The following is a 20,008-nucleotide window of genomic DNA, read 5'->3' as shown; positions in this document are numbered from 1 at the left end:
GACATTCAAAGAATGTTGGAAGTCAAATTTCCATCACACATGTGGCGAGTATATCGCTGAGGATAATCCTGTTCACCATAGCTAGGGTGAATAGATCAGCTTCTCTGCACCAGGCATCACGACTAACCATGAGCTTGGCGGTTGACTGTCTCTCCACTGCATTTGACTGGTGTACTCCTCTTCTAGCCAGCATGAAGAGCCAGCTCACTTCTATCAAGAGGGGGTAGACCAAAAACTTTGGATATGGGACTATTCTGTGTTCTTTCTTTCTTAAGAGGGTCCCTGCACTCCGTCCTAGGGTAGCAGTTTCCATTAGCACCCCACGAGATCCACGCATGGGTAGGTGGGCCGACCTGATGAAACGTCTAGGGGGTGGGGAGGTCCCATAGACTGCATTTGATGATGACTTCTTTACCTGGTGGGATCAACACATCATTGCCATAGATGACTACCCTTATGCTGGGTTGGATTTCCGAGGAGATCCCGATCTAGCATTACCACCGACCGCAGCATGGGGCGACATTGGTAAGTATTTTTTGATTTTATGATTTTTTTGATTTTTCAAATATAATAATGAATTTTGAAAAATATTTTTGGTGGGATTCGAATGACTAATATGATGATCATGTTCCAGATATTGGGCCGGTACGACCAGATGGGTTCCCGCGGCATGGACGGCGCGACCAAGGAGCCGAAGAGGTGGCTGCTGATACAGAACGACTTCTACATACAATTCAATGATACTTGGTGAGACATACTCATCGAGTACCGATGGCTGCCGTAGAGGACCTTCCGGAGGATATGCAGCGTCATGTGGTTGGCATGCCACGTGACTGGGTTCGCACTTTTAGGCGTGTAGCCAATGCGATAGCTACCTACTTAGCCGCTCATCCTAAGCCGGGGCATTAGATATACCGGACATGATTATGGGCATTTGAGTCCCAATTTTGTATATTTTTTGGACAGACTTATGTACACTCGAGATGTTTTATGATATATATATATATATATATATATATATATATATACAGTTCGACTTTTTGATGCTTGATTTTATTGTGATGAATGATTGATGTGCTAGTCTAATGCTTGATTAGCGATAGAATCTGCTAACCAATTATGAGATCTTGGAATGTGCAAATAATTAATATAAGTAAATGATCTTTGCAACAACCTCACCCTTAAATACTGGCGATATAAACATGGATCCCTTACCCGATAAATGTTGTTCAATTGTGACACTATCAATTGTGAATCAAGATAAACTACCAACGAGTCGATTCCATAAGAAATTGCCTCGGATAGTAAATTAATGACGACAGTATACTCAGCCATATTATTTGAAGCGGGACCAATGCATACGCCCCTTGATACCATCAATTGACTAGTTGGATAGTAGAGTACCCAAGCTGCGGAAGCGAGATTCCGAGTGTGCCGACTAGCACCATCGACGAACCCAAAATAGACCAAGTCATCCATCAACACCTGCCACAATAGACCAAAAAGTGTTGATATCAAAAACTCTCGATGAGATATGTACAAATATACATAATGTACAAAGAAGCCATTGCCTAACTCCTACTTAAGAAAAGTACTTCTTTAGGTAGAGCCTGTTTTGGGGCTCCGCCAACTTGTTTCCCTCAAAATCGATTAACTCATACGACCCTTTTTCTAAAACTCGTTTAATAATGAAGGGACCGTACCACATAGGCTTAAACTTGCCTACCCCCAAGGTGTCCTTATCTTGGTCATAGACCAAGACAAGGTCACCTTCAGAAAAGAGTCGAGGACAAACAACTTTATCATACAGAGTTTTAACCCTTTTCTTATGAGCCTCATTCATTGTGGTAGCATCTCGACGCTACTCATCGAGATGTTCCAAATGAAGGAGGCGCTCTTCGAGACTCGAAGTCTCTGGAAGGAGCTCAACAGCTAACTTAAGAGATGGAATTTCACATTCAATAGGGAAGATAGATTCCATCCCATAAACTAACTGAAAAGGTGTAAAACCAGTAGCAGTCTTCACGGAGGTCCGGTATGCCCAAAGAGCTGGATACAACATAAGATGCCAATTGGACTGATTTTTGTCGATTGTCCGTTGCAGGATCGTCTTAAGAGTTTTGTTAACTACCTCGACCTGTCCATTGGCCTGAGGATAATAAGGAGATGAATGCTCCTGTCGGAAACCCAATTTGAGAGCCAATTCAGACATCAGTTGATTCTGGAAATGACTGCCATGATCAGTGACAATCTCTCTCGGGATACCGAATCTTGAGATAATTTGATTAAAAAGGAACAATGCTGCCGTGTCACTATCATTTTTATAAGTGGGCATGGCCTCGGCCCACTTCGTAAAGTAGTCTACAACCACGATAATGTACCTGTGATTCGCCGCTGAAGGCAGATTACAAGTTGTAAAATCGATACCCCACTTAGTAAAGGGACCGACAGCGACAACGGGAAAAAAAGGAGCTGGATGAGGGCGCATCTTTTGAGTATAGATTTGATAGGGGTGACAACGTTTGACCGCTTCAACAGAGTCTTTAAAGAGCGAAGGCCAAAAATAGCTGGTACGCAAGATGCGCTGGGCTGTAGCAAGCCCTGATAGATGACCACCACAAGCTCCACTGTGGCAGTCATTTAGCACTGACTTTGCTTCCTCTATGTTAAACAGAGCCGAAGGATTGAATCAACCCCTCGATGATATAATGTATCACCAGTGATAACATAATTTTTAGCCAGGTGACGTAATTTTCGACGTTCATCCTTAGAGAAAGTAGAGGGAAACTTCGAAGTCTGGAGATAGACAATGATATCTCCATACCAAGGGTCGAGTGAAGAGATGAGGAATAAATGTTCACCGGGAAAACTTTCCTCATAAATAGTGTCCTCTCCACAAGGCAGCTCGAAAATTAGCTCGACAAAAACCATAGATCTCTTAGACTTGGCGGACAAGAACTCGAGATCAAATTCTTGTAAAATGACTATCCATCGATTATATTTGCCCCCAATCACTTGCTTACTGAGGACAAACTGAAATGGATTGGCCGCTGCTAAGACAAAAGTTTTGCGTAGCAATATATAATGACGGAGTCACTGGACAGCTGCCAAGGCCAACTTCTCAACCAGAGAATAGCGAAGTTTAGGACCTATCAAGCCTCGGCTCAAATAATAAATCACATGCTCTGTGAGAGCATTGTCTTCCTGAACGAGAACCATACCAATGGTTGATTCTGCTGCAACGAGATATAAAAGGAAGTCCCTACCATAATCCGGTGGACTCAAAAGCGGGGCAGAGACTAATGCCTTTTTCAAATCATCGAATGACCACTGCGTGTCCCATACAAATGGAACTCCTTTCCATAGCAAACGCATGAACCCTTTAGTGATCTTGGCATAGTTCACTATAAACCGTCTTAAGAAATTAACCTTCCCTTGAAGACTTTGAAGTTGTCGAATTGAGGACGGGGGAGGCAACTGAATTATTGCCTCTACCTTGAAGGGATCAACCCTAATACCTTCATTTGAAATGATGAATCCTAATAACCGACCTAACGTAACCGCGAAAACACACTTGTTGGGATTCAACCAGATTTCATAGAAACGACATCGCTCAAAAACCAATCGAAGATGACTAGGGTGATCAGTTCTCTTTCAAGAACGAGCAGCGAGATCATCCAAGTATGCTTCAATGATATGTTTGATTTCGTTGAAAGCATATGACATGGCCTGCTGGAAAGTGGCTCCATTGTTTTGAAGACCAAAAGGCATCTTTCTGTATGCAAAAGTACCCCAGGGACATATAAAAGCTATCTTATGTTGATCTTCAGGACGGATAGAAATTTGATTATAGCCGGAAAAACCATCCATGAAGGAAAAAATCTCATTACCCGCACACTCGTCAATAATCTGATTAATGAATGGCGTGGGGTAATTGTCTTTCGGACAAGCCTTGTTTAGGTCCCTAAAATCGATGCACACTCGGATTGTTCCTTGATTTTTATCCACAGGGACTAGATTAGAAACCCAATCAGTATGAGGAACAGGGTATATAAAACCTGCCTTTAGCAGCTTCTCAACTTCAGCTTTAATTGCTGCTGCTTTCCTAGGATTAACCGGTCGAAGCCTTTGACGGACCGGTTTGGCACTTTCATACGTCTTGATCTCATGTTGAACTATAGAAGGATCAATGCCAGACATTTCTTCATAAGACCAAGCAAATACATCTCAAAATTCCTTGAAGAGGTCGGTGTAAATTTGAATTTCTTTAGGGGAACATTCGATTCTGATGAAGAGATTATCGATCACGTTAGGGTCCCTAGAGATATTTATAGATATCGTTTTTAAAATCACCGACATATTACCTTCGACACGAAAGTGTGCTGGAGCCAATGGACTTGATATCGTACAAACATCACTAGTAAAGAGCTCGAAGAACCTAGATTCTACTTCCTGCAATGGAGGAAGAAAGTATGAAAGATGGTGTAAGTCTTCCCAAGGTTGATCTATACCCATCATCGCTTCGAGGATTGCTTCTTCAGAAGGTAAAACCGAATCTATGCAGTCCAAGGCAGAGGTAGAATCAAGGCTCTAGGCTGGGGCCACATCACCATCTAACTCCTCTTCGGAAAAAGGAGTAGAGTGGTCGTCTGCAGAGTTAAAGATAGCCTGATATCTCAACTCAGCTGCAGACATAGGGAATGCCAGTCCATTTACTTGTCCTTCAGCTAATGTGGTCGTAGGTGAAGGCAAGCTCCAAGGGTCTGAAAAATAATGAGTTCGGAAGAACTCTTCTTGAGGAGACTCCTTAGATGATGAAACGACATTGATTTTAGCGATAGGAGAGGGAAGATCAAAGGTACCCATCAATGAGGAATACATCCCAACTCCTAGATTCTCAGTAGGCGGACGAGGGTTATCCACTAAAGGAATAGTAGAGTCAGAGATTGCCTGGGGATCGACTGGACAATAATCCAATTGATCAACCTTAACAATTTTCCCTTCATGAGGAAAGCAAATGACATGAAACAGAGTTGAAACAATGGCGTCCATTTCGTATACCCAGTTCCTTCCTAAGAGGAGATTGTAGTCTAGGTTAGCATCAATGACTTCTACTTCAATGTTAACGACCTTCCCCCCAACACATATGGGAAAGGCCAGGATAATCCCATGCGGCTTATGAGAATGACCATCAAATGCAGTCAGGACGGTAGGTGAAGGAACAGCCGAAGGCGATCCAATAGCCTTCCAGCATGACATCGCCATGATGCACGTGGAAGCTCCTTCATCAATAACGATACGAAAAATGTTAATATTCCGGTACGTAGAATTTATTTGGAAAGCCATATGATGAGGGAGTCGCTTTTTGACATTAAACATGTCGAAAGTGAGCACTAAAGAGTTAGTTGGATCAACTGCCCCAATCGCGGAAAGTAAAGCACTTTGTTGAGCCGGACACGAACTGGAGAACCTCTAAAGTGGACATGGCGCATGGACTTTGAGCTAGATCCTCAACAATGGAGTAGTTCTGGGCGGCCCTAGCATTAGGATTAATAATCGTGCGTTTAGCGGAACCTTTCAGTATCCGTGGTATAGTCTCGACAGGGGGTCACTCAATATGAAGGTTGGTATTTTCGGGAGCAGTCTTGTCCTTGGAAGTTTTGGCTTCACCGTAATCACGTGATCGAGTGGCCACATGGAAATTGGAACCCATCATGAAAACATTGGTAACTTTTCCCCTTCCTGGTTGCCCCCTGCGGAGGTTCCAGGGTTTGAACTTGCGCCAACAAGAAGTTGTTGCCCTTGGGGAAAAGGGTTGGTTAACATAGCCTGAGAACTAGAAGTCCCTTGCTACCCTAACAAGCACTGAGCATCTTCAATCTTGGGGTAGAGGTGAGTTAAATGGTCTCCACCACATAACTTGCATGGAAACTTGACTTTCTTTTTAGACTCATTTCTACCACCACCAGCATTATTGCCAGGATTATTTGCATCAGTCTTCCCATCTTGACTCTTTTTCTTACCTCGTCCTTTATTCTTCCCATTGGAATTTTGATTTCCTTTGGGGTTGGATTAGATGGCATTAATTGAAGAGGGTTGGGAAGACAGAGGGTTAGACGATGTGACTTGGTTGTAAGGAGCAGTTTGCAAAGACAACTGCTGCCATTGGCTCAACAAGTTCACCGCATTTGTGTCTATCGATCCAACAATACCATCCGCATGGGGACTTGGCTTCGACTTGGATATATCAACCTTAGACCCAGGAGCATCTGGAAAGTATTTTTGTAGGATCCCAGACTGAGATTAGATCAATTCTAATTGCAGGACCCTAAAAATGGCTTGCTCCTCAGAATAGACTCCGGACATGGAGACATCCTTAGAGATCTTAGGTCGTAAAGATTTCAAAAACCATTTGAGACACTACTCTGGAGGGATTTCGGCTTTAATGAGACTCTTTCTCTGTCTCCATTCCTGAATATGATCAGAAATGTGAGCTGCGGTGTCCTGACGAAAATTGGCCAGAAGTTCAGTTCTGGCATCATAACGGACAGACTACTGAAAATGATTTAAGAAAATATTAGCTAAGTCGGCAAAAGATGTAAAGCTTCCCCCTGGCAACTCTATATACCATTTGGCTGCATTACCAGTCAAGGTGCATTGAAAAAGTCTCAACCTAACCGAGTCATTGATAAGGGAGTTAGATCAGCACCACAAATGGAATGTGGTTACATGGTTGCCTGGGTCTTCACCACTCTTCCCTTCGACTTTTGGAATGTCCGAAGGGATTTTGGTTGGGACCGGAGGCTAGGCTGGGTTGTATTTGATTGGATCGTTTGTTAATTTAGTGAGATTCGGCAAGTTCAAGGTTGCCAAAAATGGAAGCCTAGGAGGACCTTGGGGATTCCACCTAGACTAGTCGGAGCTCCCAAAGTTCTGAAAAGATTGGCCTGGATTTTGGAAGGCACTAGGCTGCCCGAAGTAACCAGCAGAACCAACTGAACCAAAAGGCAAGCCTTGTGATCCAGCAAAATTCAGAGTTTGACCAACTCCGACCGCAAAACCTCCATAACCGGAGAAGCTTCCTCCTAAAGGATTATAAGGAGTGGATAACCCCTGATAAGGATTCCAAGTAGAAGCTAAGGGAGGAATACTTCGAAATGAACTAACTGTGGAGTACGGACTATTCCCTTGCTGGCCAAGAAACGGATTCCCAATTCCCATGCCACTAACCACAGGGTTAGTCCAACCTTGAAAGGGATTGCTACTTTGCCCTAAAGAAGAGAAAGGCATAGATCCAATTGTTGGGTTGGAATGTGGTATATGACCACTTCTAAAATGAAAACCTTGGAATGAAGCCGATCCACCCATCATGGATGTGGCGGCACTAAATGGAACTGACAGAATACCCTGTGAATGGGTGCCAAACGGGAAGAATCCAAAACTAAAAGCATTGGTTTGGGAATTTCCACTCATGGAAGGAATGGAGGTAGACCCAACTAAAGATGTGCTAGCAAAATACCCAAACAAAGAAGTAGAGGAGATGGAAATCGTTCCTCCCCCTTGTACTGATGTTGGAGTCTGCATAGTTGTAGCACTTGTAGTAGAAGCCATGCTTCTAGTAGTAGTCATCGACGGTAAGTGCGTAATGTGACCTGGACTTGACGGTCTATGCGTCGGAGTCCCAACATATTGTAATACTTCCAGATGGCTAGATGGTAGGGGAGAATTCAGAGCCGCTAATGACTCTGAAAGTTCTTCTACCTCTATGTTATTCTCTGTTTGAAAGAGAACTCGAGAAAGAACTGGAGTGTTCCTCCCTTGTTCTGCGGAAGTGCCAGGCCTTACTTGAACACTAATGCCCCCGAGAGGAGGATCAATCCCCGATGCATCAGCTGCCGTGGGACAAAACCCACCAGCAGTATTACCTCTGTGCCTTCTAGGAGAAGGCTCTAAACTTGGTGGTGAAAGAACACGAAGTCTTCGAGACCGTTTAGATGATCGATCAACCACTTTGAATTTTTTATTAATATCTAACTAAAGACTCAAAAAATTGAAAGCTAGGCCAACTAAGAGCACAGAGCACACACTATAAAGTCCCTAAAAGATATCAGCCAGTCAAACAACTTCCAAGTATTTTCGCTCTGGGTGGTTAGGACCGGACACCAAAATACGAGAAAGTGAATTAAGGGGCCTTCTGAAGATAGTCTGGGATAATGATGGCCCAGTCCTATCAGCGAAGGTAATAGAGGAAGTTACACTGACCTCCTAACAACAGCCTGCGCCGGTGCAAGCCCCCAAGCTTCGCAAGGGTGCCCTCCAATAGTACTGTTGAGAGTGATGCAACGTCGACCTCAGGTGCCACGGGATTCCCCTCTGCAGCCACCTGTGTAGATCCCTAGGAGTAGCAACTATGGATACCAACTCGTTTAAGAAGCTAGGCAAAACAGTCGCGAGGTAGGATCGGACAAGTAGGAGAGGGGGTATCTCTCTTCCCTGTCTTCAAAAACCCTCGTGTTTAACTCCCAGATCCGGAGCTTTCCTGGTCTTCCTAACGCTATTGGATTTTCACTCACTATTCAGACTCCTATGTTTGACAGCTTAAATGGCCTCGGAGAGTTATCTCTCCACTCGCCTAATCCAAGGCCCTAAAATATCCTAAAACTTGTTGGTGTGTCTAACTTGACAATTATAAAAAGTTCTAGTATATTTTAATTAGCGCTTGTTTTTAAATGGGTTGTTCTTTAAGTCAACGGATAAGTGGAAGTGAAACTAATGGTGTTTTGACGCAAAAGAAATTAATAAAAACCAAACTACATGCAAATGCACTTGTTTTGGTTTTTCGATGAAAAGAAATTTCTATAGGGTTCAGAGGAACTTCAAGAAAAACAACAAATTTTCTTTTCTTCTCTTTTACTCACACTTCACACTCACAAAAGTTAACAAAGCTATGGATGCTTAAAAATATGTGCAAATCTATTCTAATGCAATGAGTACATGCTAATGCAAGACTTAAGACTACTCTAAATCAAGAAATGAAAGTTGTTTATCAATTTTTATTTTGCCACTTAAAATGTTTAGATGGAATATGAGCCACTACCATTCATTTATTCTAAACACTAAAAACAAGTTTCAAGACAAACAAACATGCACTTTCATTCACTAAAAGGAAACTAAATCAAAACAAAGTTCAAGAAAGAAAAACCAAGTTTTTCAAAAAGTTTTCTTCAAAAGCAAAAACAAAAATGTCTTTTAAAAATTTCTCTCAACAAGACTGGAACTTTATGATTGAAGAATAGGCAACAAACACTTTTGCAAGTTGTCAACACACAATGGATGAAAACTCAACAAAAAGAAATGTGTTTAAAGATGCTCTTAACAATCAAAAGCAGGAACGAAAGCTTTGGCAACAAAGACCAAAATATAAAAAAGACAATTTTCAAGAAAGCGTCAATCAACAACTTTCGTGAAACAAGAAAAGTAGATGGTAACAAAAAGCAGTTTTGTCAAGCAAACAAAAAGGTAACCAAAACAAGATTTAACACAAAGATTGAGATCAATCTTCCTGCCCCGACGAATCAGAGCAACCAAGATTCCAAGCAAGAAATCTTGCGTGCTTAAACAAAAAATGATGACACTTGCAAAAACAAAAACAAGACCAACACTTCACAATCAGAGAGAATTTGAAATCAGATACTTGCTGTAAAACTAACAACTGACACTGAAAAGTAACTGTTCAGGACTGAATCACACTAGCAGACAGACCTTTAGAGACAAAAAGATTTAAAAAATCTTGAAAATTGCAAGATGTACGCGACTGTATTGATGTACAATTGCGTGTATACATGACTGTGCCTAAATAAACCTGTGTATACGCGGGTTCACTTAAGGAAACATGTGTATATACACTTCTGTAAACAAGAAAAACAATGTATATAAAATATTTCAAGAAAAAATAAAAAACAGTCTGAAGGAACTGACCAAACTTACAATTCAAGTTCCTACAAGAACAGACTACACAGCAACAGCAAGCAAACAGACAGTTGAGCCCTGATTGGCTTGAACACACCCAAACTAGGAACAACAATGATGTTGTCCCCAGTGGAGTCGCCAATTCTGTTAAGGGAAAAGTTCCCCTTGGGTCTTGGGCTGATACCCTAGTAGACTGAAAGTTGTCTATACAGAGAAACACAAATACCATACAACCATAATGCTAATATAAGCAAACTCTACGATAAGGGGCGTACCTGAGGTCCTACGTTTGAGAAGGTCCTTCCAGGGTCCAAACCCTTCTTGGAGTTCCTTTTGCTCCTTTGACCTGAAAAACAACTAATTCAAGAAAGTATAGCAGTATATGGACCAAACATCATAAAGAAACCATCTTCATATTATAAAGAAAGGTAGTTAGTTATGAAATTAAACAACCATTCATACATGAATCATAACATGGATATCATAAACATGAAGAAGATTTATATCAGGAACAAAGACATGTGTTTCTTTTATTATAGGCAAATAAAGTACAGAAAGGAATAATTTCACCTGAGTCGTCCTTTCGCAGGCTCCAAGCGGAACCGACCTCCGGATTCGTCTAGTCTCAAGCCTTTAACAAACTCCTTCGATGACTTACTCCATGATATCACAAGTAGTAGATGGACATCATCACCCAAGGAAATAAGGGTTTCTTGTAAAAATGGGGGAAGTGCAGGAGGCACTAGGATCTTCAAACCTGATTAGGGAAATCTCAACATAATAACCTTTCTCTCTCTTCTCTCCTCCCTTAGGCCTTCCCATTGAAGCCTTTTTATAATTGTCCCAAAGTAGTTTTTTAGTTGGGAATTCATTGGAAACAGTTGGGCCACAGACACTAACAGATGATCAGCAGGTAAAACCTATGATCTCCGCCCGAAATTAAGGAGATTTAATTTTTTTAAAGTGTTTTAAGACATATACGCAGGTTGGGTATACACAGACCCGCGTATACACGTGTTTAGCTCAGGGAAATGTCGCGTATAGGGAATAAAACATTGTTTTTTAAAATTTTGGACCAAGTCTAGAAGGAGGGGTTGCCCCGGGCCATGAGTACAGCATCACAAACCATAAGAGTGAGATTTGGAGCTATAACATTAATGTGGGAGAAATATCTTACTTGTAAATTTATTTAATGAAAATGACATTAGTAATATCTAATATCTATTATTAATCATTTTAAAAATCAAAGTGAATTGTGAATAAGAATAGTAATGGAGTCATTTTTATCAAATACTAGAGGAAAGAGGGTAAACTAACTAAATTAGTTATTGCAAGTGTTTAATATTTATGCTTGAAGTGTATGAATATGTTATATTAAAAACAACATATAATCGATATTCCTCTAAAACATAGATTTCTTACATTATTTCTATTATAATTAATATATATCGTTTTGTTTTAAAACCAAGTTCATCAAGATTTAACACATCAGTAATTGATTGTGTAAGGAATTTCGTACCTATAAAACTATTTCAGTACATTTAAATATTGTGTTTGTTACTACTATTAACTATTTTAATGTTGACATTAAGTAATTATTTTCTTTATGTTTAATATACGTTATTATACTAGTACAATGTTCACATGCCTCTAAAGTCTAGAAGTGAAAATATTTTGTAAGTTTACATGTGTCATTTGATGATCAAAATTATTTCTTTTTTAAATAGAAAGCAACAAAGTAGTACTATTTGATTTACATCAAATATAATAATAAATATTAAGGAAAGATCACTTCAAAATTTATTTCAATTGTCTAGAATCTATTCATGAAGTGTTTAAATGGTTTATATTGAAATTATCTACTTTAATATTATTTTAATATACCAATTCTAAAAGATATTGTTTTTAAGTGTGCCACTAAATTTGACTATGTGCATTTGATATAGCAAGAATTTATAGTCGTTTAAAAAATATTTGAACTTAAAAGTTGAATGAAAGTGTAATGTAATTCGCATAAAGTATAATGCTACTGTTGTGGAGCTCCTGGATCACCACTTGGCAATGTTTGGTGTTTCCCTTAGAATTTCTTGATCATGTTGCTGGATGGTGCTGTGAGGATGCTATAATGAAGGGACATAGGGAGTAGGAGTGTATGTGGATGCAGAGATGATGGTAATGGTTGAGGTGATTATGTTAGAAAACACAATCTTCACCTGAATTGAAGCAATGAAGTGAAAAACAATAGAATTGATGGAGGGATGCATGGTAAGGAGTGGAGGAGATGAATATAAGTGAGGAAGGGTTCCCTTTGAATCTTCTCTTTGCTCCTTGCTTGTCTTTTTCACCCACCTGCAAAAATCAATTATGTTTTTTCTTTTATTATTATATTTTTTTAAAGAAACAACTAGGCTACCTCAGAGAGGTTTTCACCCTAGATATCTGCCCTGGGCGCCTCAAGGAAGGTTTTCACCCAAGTATATTCTTACTCTTTTTCATTTTTTCTCATCCTTGGGCTGCCTCATGAGGTTTTCAACCAAAAGATGGGACTTAGGCGCCTCATGGAGGTTTTCACCCGAATCCTGATTCTTTTGTTTTTTCCTTTTTCAGTGAACTGATGAGGGAGGCGCTGGAACTTGATCTACCATCATCACTGTCTTATTGATACTATTAATGAACTCTTGTTTTCATAAAGGCCTCTTGTACATTTTCAATCTGTGTCCATTAACTAACAATGGAATGGATTCTTCATTAATAGTTCTGATTTACACTGAACCATTGTCATGGCATTTTTCCACCACATAAGGTCTGACCCATCTTGTCCTTAGCTTGCCCTTGAAATATTTAAGCCTAGAATCATATAACAATGCCCAGTCTCCTTCTTGAAATTGCTCCTCCTTGACGTTCTTGTCATGCCAGATCTTGCTCTGAAGCTGAACTATATCTGTATGTAGGAGGGCCTGCATTCTGAATTCATCAAAGCCATTCAAATGTAACAATCTTTCTTTCTGTGCATGGCTGAGAACCAAATCTAGTTGGGCTGCTATCCTCAATGTGTTATATTCAAACTCAATGGACAATAAAGCCTTTTTCCCATAGACCAACTCATACAGTGTAAATCCAATGGTGGTTTTCCATGTTGTATTATAGGCCCAAGTGGCCTCAACTAGTCTCTCTACCCAATCCTTCTTGCTGCTACTCACTACCTTGGTTAATATGTTCTCCAGTGCCCTATTGGTCACCTCCACTTGCCCATTAGCTTATGGATGATAAGGAGTGGAGGTCCTATGCTTGATTTTGTGATGGCTGGGCAGTTCTTCAATCATGCTGGAGGTAAATTAGCTTCCTTGGTCTGTGACTAGCTCTCTAGGGTACCCAAATTTGTCGAATAGATTCTCGCTTAGGAACTCAGCCACCTTCTCTTCTGTCGCTGCCTTAATTGCCTTGGCTTCAGCCCACTTAGTCAAATAATCAGTGCACACAATGATGTGCTGTTTTTTGCTTTGAAGGAGGGTTGATAGGCCCAATGAAGTCAATGCCCCACTTGTCAAATGGCTCGAAAGTCACTTGAGGTTGTAGGGGCATTTCATCTCTTGGAGTAGGCTTTCCCATCCTCTAGCACCGATCACACTGACTAGTATACTTTTTCACATCCTGATGAAGAGTAGGCCAATAATAGCTTGCTTGCAACACTTTGAATGTTGTCCTCTTTGCTGCAAAGTGACGTCCATAAGGCCCATCATGACAGGTCAGAAGGATGTCAAATAATTCCTCTTCCCTTACACACCTTCTTAAGATTTGATTTGGGCCAAGTTCGAATGGATTTCCCCCAATCCAGGTGAAGGGGGCGTTCTTTCTGACTATCTTGCTCTTTTCTTTGGAGGGCAAGTTTGGTGGGAACTGTGATGATACCAGATAGTTTTCTATATCAGAAAGCCATGGGGAGAGAATTGAAATAGCAAACAAATGCTCATCTGGTAACTGGTCATCACCTGCAGGTAGATTTATACTAGATAGAAAGTCAGCAACAACATTTTCCTTACCAAGCTTATCAACAATAGTTAGATCAAACTGCTGTAATAAAAGAAACCATCTTATGATTCTAGCATTCACATCTGGTTTATTCATTAAATATTTGATTGCATCATGATCAGTATGCACAAATGTTTGATAGGCTGTAATCTAATGCCTAAATTTGTTCAATGAATTCACAACAGCCAGGAGTTCCTTTTCGATCACAGTATAGTTTAGCTCAGCCTTTGATAGGTTCTTACTGATAAAATAGATAGTATAGGACAATTTCTCCTGTTCCTGACCTAAGGCTGCTCCTATGGCTTTGTGTGAGGCACCAGCATGAATATGAAAAGGGAGGCCCAATTTGGGCCTCTAAGGATTGGTGCAATGGTTAACTTACCCTTTGGTATGTCTAAGGCCTCTTGATAGTTCTTTGACCATATAAACTCAAAATCTTTGGCCAACAACCCATACAAAGGAGAGGCCAAGTTGTTGAAGTCTTGTATGAACCTTCGATAGTATCCAACTAACCCTAAGAAACTCCTTACATCTATCTGGTTTTGTGGAGGTGGGACCCTTTAGATGATTGCTATTTTGTTTGGGTCCACCTGCAGTCCTTGCTGAGATATTGAATGAGCTATTACAGTCCCTTCAATCATTAAGAATTCACATTTTTCTGGACTAAGAGACAGATTCATTTCAATGCATTTGTGTAATACTTTGCCTAGGTTAGTTAGGGCTTCTTAAAAATCATAGCCATAAGGTGTAAATTCATCCATATAGATTTCTACTACATCATGTATTAATTCATAAAAAATACTCAAGACTGCTCTCTCGAAGGTGACAAGATCATTGCATAGGCCAAAAGGAAGGACCCTATAGGAAAAAGTACCCCAAGTACAGGTGAATGTGGTATTATCCTGGTCTTTTGGGCAGATTTGGATTTGGTTGTACCCACTGAATCCATCTAGGAAAGAAAATAACTTCTTCCCTGTCAGGCCATCTAACACTTGGTCAATGAAGGGTAGGGGAAAATTATCTGTCTTTGTAGCTTTGTTCAACTCCCTATAATCTACACAAATCATCCATTTACCATTTTTCTTGGAAACTAACACTAAAGGAGACACCCACTCATTGTCTGAGATAGGGTAAATGAATCTTGCTTCTAGCAGATTTTGCAGTTCTTCTTTGCCTATGTCTTTAAGATTTGGATTCACCCTCCTTTGTGGTTGCCTGACTGGCTTGCAACCTTCTTTGATTTATATGTGGCGAGTACACACTAAGGGGTGTGCTCCCTTCATTTGCTTATAACTCCAAGTGAAGGCTTCTAGGTCCTCTCTCAACATGTTGCATAACTTTTCCTCTTCTAAAGTGGAAAGAGATGGATTAATTTGCAAAGTTTTATCTAGGCCAAATTCTATGGTTTTAACACAGAGTGGGTTGGAATTGGCCAAGAATAAGTCCATGGGATGATTTCTTTGGGTTTCCCTTACCTCTTCTTCTAATGGTAATGAGCTAGGAGTTGGACTTTGGAGCAGGTGTTCAATTAAGTTATCCTCATCTTGTTTTCCTCCTCCTATTATTGCTTCCTGAGTATAAAGCTAGGCAGAATAACCCTCATCTTCTTCCTCCTCCTCCAACCATAAAGGTAAATCATGCTCTAGAGAAGGTTGAGCAGGATGGTATAGGACTAATTGTTTGGACATATGCCCATCCTTATGGTCATATTCCTAGCTCTACAGCTAATGTAAGCATCAGATATGGCCAACCATGGCCTCCCAAGGATGATAGGGTAACCAGTAAGCTTAGCTTTAGGGTGGAGAACTAGGAAATCTGCAGGGTACTCCAAGGAGTCAATGGAGACCATCACATCCTCCACAATTCCCTCAGGGGTGACTGTGGAATGGTTTGAAAGTTGCAGAACTGTTGTGGTCTTCCTCAATGACCCTTGGAGGTTGAGGTTGAGCATGGTGTCCTTGGTCATCACATTAATGGCAGCCCCAAGATCAATCAAAGTGTGTGGGACAATGGTGCCATTGATGTGTACATCTACTACAGGGTTTCCAGGGTCCCAATATTTTGGATATATTACCTACCCCAACATTAAGTCAAACAACTGCCCAATGACATTAATGGTAGGGGCATCCCTTTTTCTTCTTCCTGGATGCTTGAAGCACTTCTCCTTAATCAATTTATTGCAAATGGGAACATCTTTGATTGCTTGGAGAAGTGGGATCTTTACATAGATTTTTCAATTCTCCAAGAAGTTCAGTTTCTTTTGGGGCAGGCTGGAGTGGTTGGGTTAATCTCTCAGGAAAGGGTGGATTTACTTTAAGGTTACTTTCCTCTTTTTCTTCCTCAACCTCCCTATGTGGAGAGGGAGGTTAGTTATCAGCGAGAATTCTCCCAGATCTTAGGTTGATCTCCTGGATTTCTACAACATAAGCTGGGTCTGATGTCTCTCCACTGTATGCTTCTTGAGCCTACCTATTGTTTGGGTTCAGATTTGGCTAGGCAGGCATTTGGGGTTGTTTGGGTGGAGCAGAGTGCAGGAGTTGTGGTGGGGTAGGTAGTGGATGCAATAGGGTTGGAACGTTGTTGAATTGGGGCCTCCACCCCTGGTGTGGGGTATTCCACTGATGTTGTGGCTGAACATAAGGTTGAAATGACTGGCTGGGATTGATACTGAGATGCATTGGACCAAGGAGGGGGTGTAGACCAGGAAGGATGAGCAGGGGGTACCCAAGAAGGTATATTTGTGGTTTGGTTGGGGTTGTAATATGCATGGGTTGACCCTTGCATACCTTTCTGGTATGGTCTAGACTTAGGGGGGTTTCCTTTGGTTGATGTAGCGAAGCTGCTCAGTGACCCCTTCAGCTCCTTGATATACAACTTTGAGTCCAGGTAAAGAAGGGCACTTGTCTATGGAGTGGCTTTCTTCACAGACTGAGCAAATCTTAATACAGTTCAATGGACATTCATTCCTAGGATGTCTCCTGGTGCATCTATGTCAAAATATGGCCAAGGCTTTCTTTGCTTCCTCTTGCTTCCTTTTGATGTTCATGGTTTGTAATTACACGACAAGGGTTTGCATCATGTCACTTTTGAAATCTTCCAACATATTTCCAATTTCACCCTTGATGGATAAGTTGGAGGATGATGTAATGGCCATAGGCTGACTACCCCTACCATTTTTCTTGGCTGCCCTAGAATTGTTTCTAAAGACAGTCTCAATATCCTCATAGGGTAATTGGTAGACATCTCCTCCTGCTATCATATTTTACGTATCCAGAAGATCCTCCCTTACTCCTCTAAGTAGGACTAACTTTAGTGACTGAAGGTCAAGTGTGCACTTGACCCTTTTCTAGGGATTCATCCTGGCCTATGGTCATCCTGAAAATCTCTTCTTTAGTATCCTTTGACCTACAACAGTCCATATATTTGTTGTTAAAATTTTGTTGCATCTAAGCCCAAGTTGTGATGCTATCTCCAAGTAAACCCATGAACCACTTCAATGCTGCATCCTTGAGGGTAGATGGGAATAGTTTTGACTTTTTCTCATCATATGTATAGTCATAGGTTTGGCATATAACAACAAACTCAAATAGAAAAGTGTCTGTTGGAAATAATACTGAGAGGGGGGGGGGGGGGTGAATCAGTATTATCAAATCAATAATTTTTTTTGATTTCCATACTTTAGATACATATACGCTACTTCAGTTAATGGAACCCGCGTGTATACGCAATTGTGTCTAATGCAACTAGCGTATATCCAGAATACTTGTGATTCAGTTAATCCATTAAATGTTGATCTTTAGTTAGTGCATCAGAACTTTATTAACCATATGAACAGTAAGCAGGTGTAGTAAAACAGAACAGATCATCACACACAAGAAGCACACATGAACACCATGATATAAGGTGGAAACCCAATGTGGGTGAAAATCACCTGCTGTAATATGTCTCTATCTTCTTTCAATTAGAAACTTCTTTTTACAATGATTCTGTACTGGTGCAGTCCTTTACCAGTACGTAGGCTACAACCTGTAGAGGGCTACAACCCTCTCTCGTTTTCCAGACTCTCCTGGATGGGAGCTACAACCCCCTTAGCTCTTGTACTAGCCAATCCATTTACTAGTACGTAGGTGCCTGCCTACTGAATGCTCCAATCTTCACTCGTTCTCTAGCTGCTACAGGAAGGGAGTTACCACCCCCTTAGCTCTTGTACTAGCTGATGTACTAGTACGTAGGCGCTGGCCTACAATCTCCTTTCATCCTCCAGGGACCACATTTCATACATTTTCAGACTGGATACTCCTGAAGCACAACACTATAATCTGAAGGTCATGTTTCATCCAATTTTCATACTGGACCGATTAATATCATTGAAGCACAAAATCAATCAATACTAGCATCATCAATCTCTGAATTACTGAAACACTGAAACCCTGTCAACAACACAGTCACCAGAACAGATAACAGAACTCTGTAATAACAATCAGACCCAATTGCAACTTCAAATATCATACTTCATAATGTGTACGCTACTACGATGAACCAAACCCGCGTACATAAGCGCTTTCACCAAAGCCAACCCGCGTACAGATCTATAAATATTCAATCATGACTTGCAGCTATTTCAAACTTAAGTTATACCCAGTTCAGAACATTACATGCGTCAGTATATAGATCTAAAATAAGCATAATCAACCATATAGAGATAGTTCACTTCAAACCATTTGATCCCGATCTATCCTTAGATTTTGTTCTCCATCAACCGATGAGATCCCTCCTTAGCTCAGATCATGCAATGCATCATAACCCATATCCTGCATACTGGATCTCATACTTCATCAGATATTCAAGAATTTCTCCATCCATTTGCCTAATGATCTTCTTCTCCTTTTATAGTCTTAGGCCTTACTCAATACCATGGTCCAAAACCATTGAGAACCAATACTAGGGACCCAATACCTGGGTTCAACACTTCGAACGCAATATTAAGGACCAAAACCATAGGTCTAAATACCACAGACCCAAAAATAAGCTTTCCCACATGTACGTGCTTTTCCGTGCATGAAAGTGCGTGCATACGCATACGCGACTTTTGATCAGCAATCCCGCGTGTATATGCATCTTTGTATATAGAGAACCTGCGTGTATACCCTACTTGGTATATAGCGAACCTGTGTATATATGCGACTTGGTACATAGTGAACTTGCGTATAACCTGCCTATGTACGTGACTTGGTATATAGTGAACCTGCGTATATACTCATCTTTCTTCATTCTTTGTAGTCTGATCATCAATTCTTTGCTACTGACCTGCTGCACTATAATCTGTCGTCTTGCTATCAAGGACAACACTTGTATCATAATGCCAACAATCTCCCCCTTTGGACTTGATGGCAAAGCTAACTTGTCATACTGAGAACTGTCATCTGATTCCTTTGAGCTGTGCTGCATCCCATGTATTCTGTCACATCTGGTATCTCTTCTGTAGATTCATCTAGTTATATATAAGTGAGTTGTTCTTCTACGAGTGGGTTGCCATCAAGTACAACACATGCATCATAATGCCAACAATCTCCCCCTTTGGACTTGATGGAAACAACACCAAATCACTCTCCCCCTTTGACATCAAGGGCAAAGGGCGGACCAAGATATTCTCTTTCCTTGATAAACATTTTGCTGTCCATACTCCCCCTGAGTACCTGTTGAAATCTCTGAATGAGCTCCCCTTTTGTATATATAGAGGTGTACCAATCTGACCATGCTACCTCTGAGTACACACTGAAGTCTCTGCTCTGCTGAAGTGTGCAGTTCATGCTCCCCTTGACTGTAAGCAAGGTCTGCAAAAATATGTTCTACAAGACAGAACATGACTCTATACATCATAAGTGACCTTCCTAGCACCGAATACTCATACATACATCCATCTCCAAACCAAGTGGGGATATACCAGAATTGACTCATCTATCCAACCAAGTGGGGATACACACCAGAAGTTTACATATGACAAATAAGT

This window comes from Pinus tabuliformis, chromosome X (assembly GCF_031772625.1).
Source record: "Pinus tabuliformis cultivar Carrire ecotype Pingquan chromosome X, CPIR1, whole genome shotgun sequence".
NCBI lineage: Eukaryota > Viridiplantae > Streptophyta > Pinopsida > Pinales > Pinaceae > Pinus > Pinus tabuliformis.
Note: the sequence above shows the minus strand (reverse complement) of the source record.